Consider the following 12464-nt stretch of genomic DNA (forward strand, 5'->3'; position numbering starts at 1 on the left):
GTGCCCACCACCCACAGTCTCCAGCCTTTGGCATGCCCTTGCCACCCCGGCAGCATCCCTGGGTACCGGGCTGGAGGTGCTGTGCCGGGCTGGGTGGGGGGATGCTGCGTCGGCCCCGCTCCACTCCCTGCCCTGATTTCCTTGCGGAAATCCCAGAGTCTACTCCAGATCCAGCTCTGGTTTTGGGGGCAGCCATCTCCCTCTCCCTCTTTCCTCTTCCCTCCTTCTGCTCTCCTTCCTCCTCCTCTCCCTCCCTCCTCTCCGCACTGTGCTCTCCGGGGGCTCTGGGTACCGCTGCAGCATCGCCAGCCTCCTCCATGCAGGCGGCTGGGGCGCGGGGCGGAAGGGGAGGGCTGCGGGGGCCAAGCTGAATGAATGGGCATCGCCTCGGTGCCGCTGGAGCCTCCGCATAGGGGCGAGGCGGCCGCACCGCGCCGCGGGCAGGGGGGCAGCGGGGCCGGCCAGCGGCCGGGGCCGGGGCCAGGGCCGGGCCGGGCCGAGCCAAGCCGGGCCCCCCGCCCAGCCCTCCGAGGCGCTGCGAGGAGCGGGCGCTGCCCCGGCGCGGGACCCCCACAGCCGGGCCAGGTAAGGAGCGGGCTGCGGCGGGGCCGGGGGCGCGGGGCGGGAGGCGCAGCCGCCGCCGGGAGGGCGGTGCGGGGTCGGGTGCGGGCTGGGCAGTGTGGGGATGGACGGTGCGGGGCGAAGGTACAGACGATGTGGGAAACGGTTGGATGATGCGGAATGGAGGGATGGACGGTGCGGGGCGACGGTCCGGACGGTGCTTGGAAGGGGCTGGACGGTGTGGATTAGATGGCTGGACGGTGCGAAGAAGGGCTGCGCTGGCTGGTGGGAACGGGCAAGAAGGAGTTAAGTGGCTGCGGAGCAACCGGGCTCAGAGAGCACGGGTGTGCGTGTGCGTGTGTGTGTGTGTGTGTGTGTGTGTGAGAGAGAGAGAGAGAGAGAGAGAGAGAGAGAGAGATCCCGCACCCCCGGGTGGCGTGGTCCATTCCACCCCACGGGTGTTCATGCGGGGCCGCGGGCGGACGGGTGTCGGTGCGGGCTGCGGCGTGGCGGGGCCGCGGCTGCGCAGGGGTGTGGGAGCCACGGCAGAGCCCGGCGCCGCCGCTTCTTCCCTGTTACCAACAACACATATATGTCCGTGTGCGGGAACCCCTGGCCCCGTGCGTGTGTGGGACCCGCTGCGGAGCCCGTGTGCGCGGCGGTGCCGCGTGCGAGACCCACCGTGCGCGGCCGGTGTCTGTTGCGGGGCGGAGCGTTTCCCCGGGCGTGCCGACAGCATCGAGCCTCTGCGGAGGAGCGGCCCCAGTCCGAGTGTGCGGGTGTGCGCGTCCCGCGTCTGCCTGTGCTCGGCGCGGGGGTGCGTGTGCTCTGCTTGGATGTGCGTGTGCTCCATTTGGTGATGTGTGTGCTGTGCTTGGATGTGCGTGTGTGCTGCTGGGAGGTGCATGGTGCATGCACGCGAGTGCTCCGGACGGTGATGATGTGTTACCTGCGGGTGTGCGTGCAGTGAGAGAGCGTAGGGGGCTGGTGGTGTGTGCCAGGGAACACACTGGGGTGTTGGAGGGAGCAGGCACATGTGCAGAGATGCGGGCTGCTGTGAACACACATTTGCCCAGGCTGCCTGCTCCCCGTGGGCCCCATTCTGGCTGCACCCCCTGTCCATCTCTGGGCAATTTTCCCCATCCCATGAGCAGTCACTGGCACCAAGGATGGCCCTGGCCTGTGTTCACCATACCCTGGATGTACCATCTCCTTTTCCTGGGCCGGGATGCTTTGCAGTGTGCAGGTGGTGCCTGTGGGCAGACCTTCCCAACCCTCAGTCCTCTTCCTGCTGCCTCTCCATGTAAAGATAGTCTGGGTTGCCCAGAGCCAGCGGGGCTGTGGGGAATGGAAGCAGCAGGGAATGGAGCCACCTGGCAGTGAGCAGCTGTGCCTAGCAGGGCAGTGACCTCTGTCCCTGTGGATGTGGCTGACATGCTCCCTGTGTTCCACTCCAGTGCCCCCCTGGATGCAACAAGGGAGTGGATTGGCCCTGGGGTGGTGGTCAGGTCTTGCATTTGCATTAGTCTTTTGAAGGAGCAGATGAATGTCCCCTCCACATGCCAGTCCCCTCCAGGAGAGAGATGCTACGTAACAAAGTCTTCTTTGGGCCTTTGCCATGACACACTTAGGAAGCTCTGGTGCGAGATAAGGCCCAGGCAAGAGTGGGATTTAGAGTCTTGTTGCCATAATTTCCATTGGAGTTTTGGCTTTTGAGAATTATAGCCCCGGTGACCTTCCTGCCACTGTGCCCCCACCCTGGTGTGGAGCAGACACCTGCAGCACCATGAGCAGAGGCATCTGTGCAGATGTGTAGAGCTGGCATTCTGCAGGACCTGGGCATCAATGGAGCACTTCCTGCAAAATTGACTCTCAGAGCCCTGCTAATCCACCTCCAACTGCTTCTTCTCCAAGGAAGCTGAACACAGAGTCAGCTCAGGGGCTTCCCTGCAGGAAGTTGTTGCCCGATGGGAGCCACCAGTCCTTCTCCAGGACATAGAGCCACTGCTTAATGCCAGCAGGAAAATGGGGCTTTTTCGGCTGGATTGGCAGATGTGAGCTGTGGTCTCTGCAGCAGCTCGGCTTCCTCACTCCTCTCCATGTCCATGACGCATGGTACAGTTGGAAGCATGGCTGCAAGTGGTGAGGAACAGAGCAGCTCCACGGAAACGTGCCACTCTGCAGCAGGAGACTTCTGCACCCTCGTTCTGGGTGGAATTTCACCCTTGGAGAATCAACATCTGGCAAGCCAGAAAAAAATGTAAATCGAATAACCATCAGTAGTAATTGGAGACCCGTTTGGAAATTGGTTTGCTACGTGCATGCCTCCCAGGCAAGCTTTTCTCTGTTAACCATTGTGCATCTTTGCATGAAAAACGAGACTTTATTTCCAGCTTGGGTAGCAGCAGCACAGCAGGGTGGGGATGAACACACTGTGTCCCCTCTAATCTTCCCACAATCAGGCTTCTCCCAGCACTGAGCCGCCACTGCTGCCGCAGAGATGGATAGCACTGGATCCAGATGGCAGCTGCCTTCCTCGCTGGCCGTATCATCCCCTTGCCATCCACCGAGGAGGGGAGCAGCCTGCGGGGATGTGTCCCAGGGAGAGCCCTGTGCCCCGGCAGCCACCTGTGTCCCTAGTTTCACCGCTGGGCTCAGGCCGGCCATCAGCTCATGCCGAGTGCCGTCAGCCCCAGGCAAGGCTGTGCTGGGCTGTCAGAAGCTGGGCTGACTCCCATTTGCTTTTGGATGGGGTTCAAGGAGCTGATTCGGAGCTTGGCAGGCTTTTTCTTCTCACTGTCGTCCAGCCTGGATCCAGGGCTGAGCCGCAGCTGTTGGGCCCTCTGACCAGCCATGTCAGGGCAAGGGGCAGAGTACAGCCCCTTGCTGCAGCTTCACACCCTGAGGCAACATGTCTGGTCCCCAGGAGCACAGTTGGGGTGACCTGGGTCACCCCAGACAAGCTGAGCATCACCCCACCTTCCATGAGGAGAGAGGGGACTCTGGTCAGACTCACTGAAAGGGAAGGGTCTGCAGGCCATTGCTGGGGTGGTCAGGGAGAGTTGTTTTCAATAGGGAGTCTGGTTGATTATTTTTCTTTTTGGGGGTGTTTTTAGCTTTATGCAGAATAAATGGATGTGTAAGTTCTGCCTAGATCTGTGAGGGAAGCACTTGGCTCAAGCTGCTGTTCGAGGTTCCATGTCTTGGCAAAAGCTGGTTGTGTACAGGAGAGCTTTGCTGAAACAACACTCCTGGGATTTGCACCAATCTCCTGCAGCCTGGGCTTGGTGTGTCCGGCTCTCCATGGCATAAACATGACAGGGTTTTGCAGATGTCTGTATTCCACACTTTGTACATGTTTACATGTCTGGTTTCAGAGATCAGTTGGGTTCCTCCATGGGCAGTGACTTCGGCTACCCCAACCATGCAACTACTTGCAGAGGTTCCTGTGGGCTCTGTGTGTGACCTCGTGTTATAGTTTCGGGTGTGCAGGAGAAGATCCTTAGCCCCTTGCTGCAGAGATGTCACAGAGAGAAGTTTTCCACCAGGCTGAGCTCTCCCATGCCAGCTCTTGCTGCACTCAGGCAGGCTCCTATGGACATCAGCCTTTCTCGTGACTAGCTGATGGGTCTGGACTATGGACTTTCAGGAAAATTGTCTTTTCTAAGAGCTTTCAAGCTGCTTGAAGGAAGTGCAGCACAACTTCCAGAGCTGTTATGGTGATCTCATAGCAGAGGGTTAAAACTAGATGATATTTAAGGTCCCTTACAACCCAAACCTGTCTGTTTTTCTGTGATTCTGTGACCTTGGTGAGTTTATGCCCTCTGGTTGTAGGTGGCATGAGGGGACAAGGTGACAAGCAGCCCCAAACCTACATTCTGCTGTGGGATGGTTTAGATGTCCCCTGGGTCTGGCTTCTGCAGTCTCTACGGAGTGTAGACCCTTCTGTGCATCCCTTTGTTGAGTCTTACATGGAAGGACCCCATTCCCTCATGCCTCTAGCAGCTGTCTTTGGGTCTAGCATCCCCTGGTATCTCCTGTGCTGTCCATAGGGCAGATGGTGAGGACTTGGAGGAGCTGAGTGCTCTGCAGGAGGGACTGGTGTTGGCACTTGTGCTCAGGAGGAGTGGTAAGACCCATGATGAGTGTCATGAATGTCCCCTTGCGTCAAATGTTTAGTATCCAAATGCCTCATTTGTCTTAGTGTGTCTCTGCAGGACAGGGACCACCCACACCATTTCCCTTGGCAGGTGACAAAGGGATGACAGCACCACACCTCCAGCCATTTCCCTTCCTGTGCAGCCTGCAGTGGGGCTGGCAGGCTGGAGATGTTTGCTGACTCCTGATGTTGGGTGTCTGGGATGGCTCAGCTGATCCCAGGCAGGGATCCGCAGAGAGCAGCTTCTCTCTGTGATGGGGGAGCTGGGAAGAACATGTGGCAAGTGTCCCTGGGGTGTTTTAGAACATCAACCTGTGGCCTGAGATGCTTCTTTTACTCCCTTCTCTGGTGTGAGACCCTCCTCTGTGCCTGGGGTCCCCATGGGGAAGACAGAGATGAGTTGGTTTTGTGTCAGCCTAGTTTGGGTCAGAAAGAAGTCCTCTGCTGCAGCTGCAGGGATCTTCACGGATTGCTTTGGGAGCATCATCAGAGTGCCAGTGCTTTACTCCTGTGCTCCCTTGGCTCAGCTCTGTCCCCTCTAGTGTCTCTGGCGCCTGCACAGCTCTTTCCCTGTTCTCATCAACTGCAGTGCTCCCCCGGCCCATCACTGTCCCCCAGGACTGGGACAGCCCTCCCATGTTCTCCTGTCCATCACCCTCAGTTTTCCCATGGTGGTGGTGGCTTCCAAGGAGGCTGCAAGGCCAGCACGGGGTGGGCAAGGGCCACTTCCTGCTGCTCTGTCAGTAGAGCAGCACCCCATGATGTATTTATAGGCTTGGTAATGTCATTCCCCTTCCAAACTATTACGGAAATAGGCTCAGTGTGTGTCATAGGAGAAAGGATTTTAATGGCACAGTTTTCACTGCAGGAATGAAGCTGATGCTCCCTCACCGTTTTCCCTGTCCAATTAATCCTTCCCATGGTGGAGAGTTGTGAGGGGGTGTCTGCTCTGATGGTTCGTCTGGGGCATCATGGGCTTGGGCAAGTCCTTGAGATTAGCCACGTGCCTGGCACCTGTGGGACAGGGACCTCCTGCCCTGCTCCCATCCTCAACTGACCCAAATTGTGAGGGAACACTTCCCCTCATCCTCTGGGGAGCAGCCCAGGCCCCAGGGACCACCTTCTTCCCAGGGCAGAGTTGCGAGGGCAGCCAGGGCTCGGGGCTGGTGTTGGAGCTGAGCAGGCACAGTTAGTAAAGTCCTTTATCCAGTGATTTTCGTGTTCTGAACAGCAAGATGATTTTCTGAACAATCAGAAAGGGCTAGTTTGGCATTTTCTTGATAACCCACCTTCCTTCTGTCTCAGCTGGGCACTGCTGCTGCTTTGGGAAGAGTTCAAAGTCCAGTGATGTCTTAGGAGGTGTTTCAACTGGCTGGAATGTGGACAATTTCTCAGCTGTCAGCTCGTAACCACTTGTACCATTCCCTGCCTGCCTCTGCTTGCTGCGGGGAAGAGCCTTTGGGGTGGGAAAAACTATTTCGTGGTAGGCCAAGGTTTGGGTTGTGCTTTCTAGGCAGCATGCTGGGTATGTGGAGGGCATGGATAGGCAGAACCAGCACAGCACCATGGCTGTGTCATCCCCCCTGCTCAGTGTGGGGGGTGATGATCCCCAAGGGGGTGATGCTCCTGAGGGGTGATGCTCATGGAAGGTGTGTACCCTGGCAATGGGGCAGGAGGGCTGGCCAGGAGTGGAGCAACCAAGCTCCCTGTGAGCTCCTCAGTCCTTTCTTGGGGCTGGCGGGGCATGGGATTCCTCTCCCCAGCACTCTGGTCTGTTCATGTGCTGTGAGGAGAGGAGAGCAGCCCTCCTGCTGCCCTGCAGGAGCAGTGCAGGCCAAGGTGATGTCTCAGAGCCATGGGGAGCCAAGCCCTCTGTGTGACCCTGTGTGACCTGGAGATGGGAAGCTGCTGCAGACCAGGGCTCCCTAGGTTTGAGAACCCAAGGAACAGTGCAAGGCCATACAGCTGCAGGAGCAGCTGCTGTGGAGCTGCTGACCATGTGGCCCCTTCCCCTTTGATGGCTTCTCTCTGCTTGGAGCTGTGACGTGGGGATGGAAACCTCCCCCTCCCATCGCTCCCTGGCAGCCTCCAGTGCTGCCAACCAGTGGGTTGGAGAAACCTGTTCCAGGAGCTCTGTGCCCTCTGCCCCAAGGCAAGCCAGCAGGGGCTGGTGGCCAGGGGTCAGTGGTTCCCCCTAGCCCCAGGCAGTGCTGCCCACAAGCATGACAGCCAGGCCCTTGCACAGACAGTTTGGAAACGGAACCACTGAGCTGGAGCAAAATGTCATTTCCACACAGCCAAGCCTGTCCTCCTACCTCCTCCAGTGCTGCTGCTGGGGAGCTGCAGGCTCATGGCCATGCCAGAGTGCCAGACACTGGCAGAGGGATAGTGCCCTGTGGGATGGAGAGACCTGAGGTCCAGGGCAAGGAGTGCAGCTGGGGTGAACAGTGGGAGGGATATCACGGGTATGCCCCAGGACCCAGCCTTCCTGCCCATGGCTCTGCAGGCTCCCCTTTGCCTCCTGCCTTTGGTGGTGGGTGCTGTTGGTGGGACTGTGTAGCTCTGGCGACAGCATCCCTGTGCTGTGCCCGTCCTGCCCACACCTCCATGACTTCTGCCTCCCAGGCTGGCTGCCCAGCCCCCTGCACCCCTTGTCCTTTCCACCCCCAGTTATTTTCCGGGCAGTTGTTGCTCTCTCTCTGGTGGCTGCTTATCCTGAAATAAATGCTGAGCGCTCTTCTCCTCCTCCTTGCTGCACTGTCCCTTAGGACAGACCATTCAGCCTGCTCCTCCTCCTCCTTTTCCACTTCATTAATGAGTCTCTTTGCACTGAGAAGTCGTGATAACTGCTGGGGGACCCGTGAGGGCTGTGGAGAGCAGGGAAGCCACCAGCCCAGCCCCCAGGATTTGGGGTTCGTGGCACTGGGTTTGGGATGCTGTGTGGATTCCTTGGCACTGGCTCAGACCCTGGCATGGCACAGGGTGTGTGGGGTGAGATGGAGGGGACAGGCAGGGGATCTTTTGCCCATGTGCAGTGGCAGAAGGCAGAGAAGGCAGTGTGGGGTAGCTCCCAGCTGCTCTGATGTGGTTTTGTCCTGTTTCTGCCCTTCATGGTGTTCCTCACCCTGCTGCAGGGCTTCTCCTTTGGCATGGGCAAACCCCGGGGTGGTCACCCTGCTCTGTCCCTGCAGCAAAGTTCCACATGGCCACTGATGCTTCCTCAAAGGCCCATGGATCTCACAGGAGATTTCCACTGGCAGTGGTGAGCTTTAGATCCTGTGGGCTGCATGTGACAGGTGATGGTGGTCCTGGGCAGCCCCCAGCCTCTCCACCCAGCAGCTGTTTCCCAGCGCCACACTGGCAGCAGAAGGCTCTGTGTGGCACCTCCACTTAAGGAAACTGGACTTTCCAAACACGTTCTGTGGGCATTGCTTTAATTTCCCGGTGTCTCAACATTCTTCCAAACCTGAGAAACTGAAATGGTTTCTCCTCTGCAGGGAGGGAGGCTCCTGTTGTCACTCTCTCACATTCACACGCATCACAGACACACAGAGACTCTTATTTCTCTTCCTTCCCACTTTCCTCCTCCAAATGACTTCAAACACTTTATGAAAATGTTAATTTCTCTCAGAGTGTTTCTTTTCTGCCTTGCTTTCTTGAGCAGTCTGATGGCTTTCCCTGGGCTCATAGTGTGCAGGGATAGGGATGCCTCCAAGGAAGGGGAAAAGTGCTCAGGTGGCCGTGCTGACAGTGCTGAGCTGTCCCAGGGAGTAACAGCAAACCTGCCTGTGCTTCTAGTGGGGCTCATCTGATCCCTCAGAGCTGTTTTGGAATGAATCACAGAATCACAGAACGATTTGTGTTGGAAGGCACCTTACAACAGGTGCCTAGAAGACCAACTCGTTCTACCCCTTGCCATGGGCAGGGACACCTTTCACTAGACCAATCCCTGTCCAACCTGTCCTTGAACACTCCCAGGCATGAGACAGCCACAGCTTGTCCGGGCAACCCATGCCAGTGCCTCATCTTCCTAACATTCAATCCAGTTCAACAGAGCAAATCCCTCCTGCCCAGTGGTGTGGTGAGGACACAGCTCGACCATGCTCTTCGGGATGCTGTGAGGGTCCTGTTCTCCAGAAGCATGTGGGAAGATGCCACAGCCCCATGGCAGCCTGACTTCCCTGGGCAGGATCTTCTTGCCCTGTCCATGGCAGGCTCTGCCATCAGAGCACCCTGTGGGCACAGAGGAACCCAGGACAGGCTGGAGGTGGGCTGGAGTGAACCCCTTTGCTGGCTGTGGAAGGGGCTGACTCACAGCGCTCTCCCGTGCTGTCACAAGCAGATGGATAATTTGATCACCTAGCAACCAAAAAAACGTAGGGGGATTAAACCATCATCCCCCTGGGTGGCAGGGGCCAGGCAGCCCCCAGCTGCTCCCCAGCCCCTGGGCTTCCTTGGGTGGGGATAGGGGGGCCTTCTCCTACCAGTTCCCTGGAGTGGGATTGTACCTGCCACCAGCGCCCAAACAGCAGTGGCTCTGAGGCCATAGCTGAGCTGAGGTGCAGGGCAGGAGGGGACCAGCTCCAGGGATGTTCCAAGGAGCATCTTCAAGCTTATACAGAATGGCTGGGTCTCCAGCACTGTTTGAGCAGGCTGCTGACTGGAGCATCCAGATGTCCTGCATGAGGAGAAGGAGGACTGTGCCAGACCTCCAGAGTACAGTGAAGCTTTTTGGAAGTGAGCACAGAGAACTTTGGATGGGGCCTACCAACCCCTTGTCACCCCCTCCTCTGTGTCCTAGTATGGCACCACCTCTGAGCACCCTTGGCTCCTGCCCAGTTCCTTGCCTGGCACTCTCCAAGCTGGAGAATAACGCCAGCACCAGTGTGTTTATTCCTGTCATCCCATCATGGATAGGAGTGGTTTGCTCATGGCAGAGCCTGGGTGCTGCCTGAGGTGGCAGTTACCTCCTGATGGTTCCAGTCACCTTCAGTGGCTCTTGGCATGCCCCATTCCTGGAAGTTGTCAAGACCAGCTTGGGTAGGGCTTGGAGCAGCCTGGTATAGCAGGAGGTGTCCCTGTCCATGGCATGGGGTGAAATGAGATGGGCTTTAAAATTCCTTCCAACCCAAACCATTCTGGGATTCTACTACAACCTTGCAGAGCAGGTGATGGGACCTTCTGGGGCACGGGCTGAGCTGAGAAGGAAGGCAAGTGCTGAGCAGGGAGAGGGACATGGAGCTGTGAGGACACTGTTGCATTTGGGGTGCCCATGGCACGCATTCAGAGGTTGCTGGAGTCTCTGTCCTGCAGACCCCTCCATGGCTCCAGCATGGGTGCTTGTGGGACATGGTGAGTGGGGACACCCTGTCAGGGCCACAAGCTCCAGTGTCCTGTGGGAGGACTCTGTAGGCCCCAGTGTGCTGCTCTGGTGCTCAGACCTTGCTGGCAGTGTGGGATCAGCCCTCAAGGAGCCCAGTATGGGCCAGTGCAGGTGCTGAAGCGTGGAATGAAGAGAGACCACCAATTCATCACACACTGACCCATATCCATGCGGCAACCACGTGCCTCCCAGAAGCAAACTTCCATCCGGGCTGTGCCAGGCCATCCTGACTGGGTGCAGAGACGTAACTGCTGCTCCCCTCCTGCAGCCATTGAGGCTGAGGGCTGTGGGGCCGTCCCAGTACCAGGCCTGGGGACAGGCTGGTCGCCAGCACTGCAGCTGCCGGGCCCAGAGAAGGGCTGTGTAAATAGGGCACCCCAGTTTGCAGCTGCTCTTTGTGGGACACAGCCGATATAATTAGAAGAGACACCCTGTTCTGTGCCAAGGCAGCTTCTGTGCTGCCGCGGCCCCGGGAGCCCAGCAGCCCTACTTTGGTGGCACTGCTTGTCCCAGCGAAGGTGAGCCACTTCAGGCAGGGTGCCCTGACTGGCTGGGTCTCTCCCTTGCAGTGCCTGGTCTCCTTGTTAGATGACCATGTCTCCTCCCCTCTGCTGTGGGATTGGTGGATTTGGGGGACCCTATGATAGAGGGTCAGGAAGGTGATGCTTGCAGGAGCTGAGCATGGATCACACTCCCCAGGAAGTCTTTATATACCCTTTATATTCCTCACCCAGAGCATGCTCAGGCACTGGAACAGGCTTCCCAGGGAAATGGTTCTGTAGGGACTCCTGTTTAGGGGTTTTGACATCAAAACCATCAAATCCAGCCATTTTTGCCCCTGCAAGCAGCCAGGAATGTGTTTGGTATCCACACTCCTTCCAGCCACTTCTAATTCCTCCACAGGGATGGGCTCAGACCAACCACCCACCAGTTCCATCCAGATTCCTCTGCCAGGTTCCCATCTCAGTCCAGGGTGGATCTGGGTGCTCTGTGCAGTGTGTGCTCCATGACCATCCCATGGACCACTGCAGGAACAACCGAGGCTCTGTGGACAAATTTCAGAAAAAGAGAAAAGTAATTTTAATTTCAGAAGTGCCTGTTTACATTGATCTACTGGTTTCCACTGGAGCTGGAAGGCTGCTATAACCTCCCTATCTTGGAGGGGTGTGAAGGGATGTTCATGCACCTCAGGCTCAGGGCTCAAGTCTTGGGGCTGTTCTTCCAGGAGTGAGAAGGGAGAAGGACAACTGCTTTGCCATCCTCAACACTGGTCAGGGAGTGACCCCCGCAACGGCATGCCTGAGACAGTTGGGGTACATCAGAACCTTTTCCATGAGAAGTCACAGCACATTGTGGTCCTTGAGGAACTTGGTGTGAGGAGGCCTGGCCCACCCTTGATACCTGCCCTGGACAGTGCCTTGACCTGTGGAGTGCAAGGGGGTACAGGTGAGACTGTCCTGCCCCAGTGATAGCACAGGAACCTGTTTGGGAGTCCCTGTAGTAACCTGTGGTGAGGACCCAGTGTAGGAGGGGCTTTAGGAACCTCCAGGTTTTCCCAAGACTCACCAGGCTGTGACAGAGCTGCTTGGCAACAGGGCCAGAGGAGCAGGGGTGGGAGCAGAGCTGGGTGATAATGGGGGTAGGGTACTTGGCATCTCCTGCCTTTGGGAATGCTGAGGGAGTATGAAGAGGCATTTTTGGTTGGAAAGCCAAAATGGTGGAGACCAAGCCATCACTGTAGCTGGTGAGAACTCGGGTCTGCCTTGGATCCAGCCCAGGTACCTCTCAAAGGGGGTCCCCAGGACCCCATAGTACCCCAGCAGCTGTGTGGCCTGGGAGACCCTCAGGTCAACCCTCCTCTGCCTTTCCCGAAGACTGGAGCAGCTGCTGCCCAGCACAGAGCCCTCAAAGCCCAGCCTGCCTTGCAAGAGGAAAGACTTGCTTGTCCCTTTACGTGTTTTAACTTCCAGGGCCATTCCTGCACCTTCCTCTCTCTGCAGATGGGATGGCATGGCTTTCTCATCAGCTGGACATTTCCATGTAGGGTGGCTCCATTTCTCCTCTCCTGCAGGCACAAAGGACCAGTGTGGGCATGGTGCTGCCCCCCAGAAAGTCTTGGGGGCCTCCAGCTCCAGGACCTTGCCTGGCATTGCTTGGGAAGGGGAATTACACAGGATTCACAGGGAGGAGGGAAGAACAAATTCAACCCTGTGGATTTGAGGTCATCCATGGTCTGAAGCAGGCTCCAACTCTCCTGTTTTCTCCAGTGGTGGGAAAGGTGAAACTGAGAAGGAGCCAGAGAATCAAAGCCAGGGCACCTGTACCTTGCTCCAAGAATAATGGGAGGCATTGGAAAAATGA

General features: G+C 57.5%; 1 protein-coding gene across 5 annotated transcripts in view; it reads left to right on the forward strand.

Moving 5' to 3' along the window:
• Positions 1 to 279: 279 nt before the first annotated feature.
• Positions 280 to 12464, forward strand: part of DLGAP4 (DLG associated protein 4) — a 152532-nt gene continuing 140347 nt past the window's right edge. For 3 of the 5 annotated variants that reach the window (XM_071573096.1, XM_071573095.1, XM_071573099.1), the window contains exon 1: positions 280 to 585. The gene's annotated coding sequence lies outside the window, so the exon portion shown is untranslated. The remainder of the gene's footprint in view (positions 586 to 12464) is intronic. The other 2 variants (XM_071573100.1, XM_071573101.1) reach the window with 2 other exon arrangements.

Source organism: Pithys albifrons, chromosome 18 (genome assembly GCF_047495875.1).
Source record: "Pithys albifrons albifrons isolate INPA30051 chromosome 18, PitAlb_v1, whole genome shotgun sequence".
Lineage (NCBI taxonomy): Eukaryota > Metazoa > Chordata > Aves > Passeriformes > Thamnophilidae > Pithys > Pithys albifrons.